The sequence below is a fragment of the Stegostoma tigrinum genome, chromosome 22, assembly GCF_030684315.1.
Source record: "Stegostoma tigrinum isolate sSteTig4 chromosome 22, sSteTig4.hap1, whole genome shotgun sequence".
Classification (NCBI taxonomy): domain Eukaryota; kingdom Metazoa; phylum Chordata; class Chondrichthyes; order Orectolobiformes; family Stegostomatidae; genus Stegostoma; species Stegostoma tigrinum.
This window is the reverse complement of record NC_081375.1, coordinates 22,239,281-22,242,633: the sequence shown is the minus strand read 5'-3', so window position 1 is coordinate 22,242,633 and position 3,353 is coordinate 22,239,281.

Here is a 3,353-nt window from a genome sequence, read left to right as displayed (position 1 = left end):
AATGTGCAAGTCCATGAGGAAGGGCATCATCACCCTCATTTACAAGAGGAAGGGGGAGAGGGAAGAAATTAAGAATTGGCGTCCCATTTCACTATTGAACATGGACTACAAAATCCTGGCCAAGGTCATAGCCAACCGGGTCAGGTCTGTCCTGGAGTCAGTGATTCACCCTGACCAAACCTGTGCTGTACCGGGCAGGAAGATCGCCGAGAGCCTCGCGCTCATCAGGGATACGATCGCCTATGTACAGGACAGGCGGGTGGACACCTGCCTCGTCAGCCTGGACCAGGAGAAAGCCTTCGACAGGGTCTCTCATGCTTACATGAGGGATGTCCGCTTCAAATTGGGATTCGGGGAGGGCATCCGCAATTGGTTCCGGCTGCTCTACACCAACATCGTTAGTGCAGTCTTGATTAACGGGTGGGAATCGGACAGTTTTCCCATCAGATCTGGAGTCAGGCAGGGCTGCCCGCTCTCTCCTGCCTTGTTCGTGTGCTGTGTGGAGCCCTTCGCCCCACCCATCAGGAAGGACGTGAGCCTGAAGGGCGTGACTATCCCAGGCAGCGGAGGCCTTCAGGTCAAGACCTCCTTGTACATGGACGATGTCGCCGTCTTCTGCACCAATCGTCGGTTGGTGAGTAGATTGTTGGACATCTGCGGCCAGTTTGAACTGGCCTCGGGTGCCAAAGTCAATAGGGGTAAGAGCGAGGTCATGTTCTTCGGGAACTGGGACGACTGCTCCTTCATCCCCTTCACCGTCAGGACAGACTACCTGAAGGTGCTGGGTGTTTGGTTCGGTGGAGCTGGGGCGTGCATTAAGACTTGGGAAGAGCGTATCACCAAATTGAAGCAGAAGCTGGGCAGGTGGACGCTCCGGTCCGTCTCCATCGCAGGTAAGAACCTGGTTGTCAGGTGCGAGGGGCTTTCGGTACTGTTGTACGTGGCGCAGGCCTGGCCTATTCCCTGGACCTGCGCCGCTGCGGTCACCCGGGCCATCTTCCACTTCATTTGGGGGTCGAGGATGGACCGGGTCCGCAGAGACACCATGTACAAAGACCTGCAAAATGGGGGAAAGGGCGTACCGAACGCCACCCTCGCCCTGACAGCTACCTTTGTGTGCGGCTGCATCAAGCTGTGCGTAGATCCTCAGTACGCAAACACCAAGTGTCACTACTTACTGATGTTCTACCTGTCCCCGGTGTTGCGAAGGATGGGCCTGGCCTTGTTGCCGCAGAACGCTCTGAGTAGTTGAACCGTTTCGTTACACCTGTCCTTCGTGGAGAAATTTTTGAAAGGAAACACCTTTGACCACAAGGCCGTCAGGCAGTGGTCAGCACGTAGTATCCTCGAGACCTTTCGGGAAAAGGAGAGGGTGGATCCCATTGTGTGGTTCCCCATGCAGACTGCCAAAGTCGTTTGGCAGAATGCCTCATCGCCAGAACTTTCAAACAAGCACAAGGACATTGCTTGGCTGGCGGTGAGAGGGGCTCTGCCAGTGAGATCCTTTATGCATGCCCGGAATCTCTGCGCCACCGCTCGCTGCCCTCGAGATGGCTGCGGGGGGGGGACGAGACTGTCGATCACCTCCTTCTGGAGTGTGCCTATGCACAGGAGGTCTGGAGGGGGATGCAGTGGTATTTGTTGAGGTTCGTCCTGAGCAGCTCCGTGACGCGGGACTCCGTGCTCTACGGGCTGTTTCCCGGAACGCACACCGAGACCAACATCAACTGCGCCTGGAGGACCATCAACGCGGTGAAAGACGCTCTTTGGTCTGCCCGCAACTTGCTGGTCTGCCAGCTGAAAGAACTGACCCCGACCGAATGTTGCAGACTGGCGCACTCCAAGGTCCAGGACTACGTGCTGAGAGACGCGCTAAAGCTTGGGGCAGCCGCCGCCAAGGCGCGGTGGGGAAAGACCACGTTATGAAACCCCTCGTCCAGAATAGAGAAAAGGGCCCTATCTGGTAACTGGGCCCAGCTGGCGCCTTCCCCAACTGGTCAGGGGGCCAACGGGGACTGTGCGGGGTGCCGACTGCCGGGGTATTTTCTTTGCTTTGTTTTTTTTTCTTCTTTGTTTGTTTTTTTCCTTTAGTTGGTGTACGTACCCCGGAGCGGCTTGCATGACTGGGTAGGTGTATAAATGTTTCATTTTTTGTACATCTTATGAATAAAGTATACTTTTTCAAATAAAAAAAACAAAAAAGGTGACAAAATGTCTGAAAACTAACCTTCCAGCTCAGCGAGCAAACTCTCATCCAGAAACTCAACCTGAGCTACAAATCTTCTCAAAACTTGCTAAGAGAAACTAATAATTACCCTGAAAAGTGGTTGGTTTGATTTGAATCAAAATGAAGGTTTCTCACTGGTATGAGAGAAGATTTGTGAATTTGGAAGTGTGACAGGAAGGAATGAGAGGACAATTCAAGTTTCAAATACCTCCAAACAGTCTCGCAGAAGTTTGTGAAGGGATTTAATTCAACATTATTTGCTTGTGTTGTTCGCTTCTGGTATTTAATTTTTGTGATGAAAATAAATTTTAAAGAGAATTTCAGAGAAGAGAGAGAGCTTTAGGAATGGCATTTCGATATTTCGGATCTAGATAGCTAAAAATTCCGCATTTTCTGTATAGTCATTGAATTTGAGCCTACAAATATCACTACTGTCCTCAACAATACTTTTATAAAGTGAAATTGTTGTTTATTTAATTTTGTATGCATTAAATTGTGTACCCTCTGACTCACACATTATAGAACTCCCCCAGTGCGGAGACAGTCCATTTGGCTCAACAAGTCCACACCTACCCTCCAAAAAGCATCCCACCCAGACCCTTCTCCCTTCCCAATATCTGTAACCCTGCATTTCCCACAGCTAATTCACCTAACTTACACATTCCTGGACACAATGGGCAATTTAGTATGGCCAGTCCACCTAACCTGTACATCTTTGGACTGTGGGAGGAAACCATAGCACCTGGAGGAAACCCACGCAGACAAGGGGAGAATGTGCAAACTCCATACAGACAATCGCCTGAGGATGGAATCGAAACCGGTCCCTGGTGCTATGAGGCAGCAGTACTAGCCACTGAGCCACCATGCCGCCCCCAACAGGCCCTTCAATCCAACTTGTCCATTCCAACCAAATTTCCTAAACTAAACTAGTCCCATTTGCCTACATTTCCTGTACTATTCATGTACCTGTCCAAATATCTCTGAGGTAGTTGGGACTTGAACCTGGATCATTTGACTCAGAGGCAGGGACACTACGACTGTTTAACGTGCTTTGTAAATTTTTTTTCTGCGCCTTTCTAATTTAACAACAACCTCCATATAGCAGAGGCTGGAATTGAACCCCAGT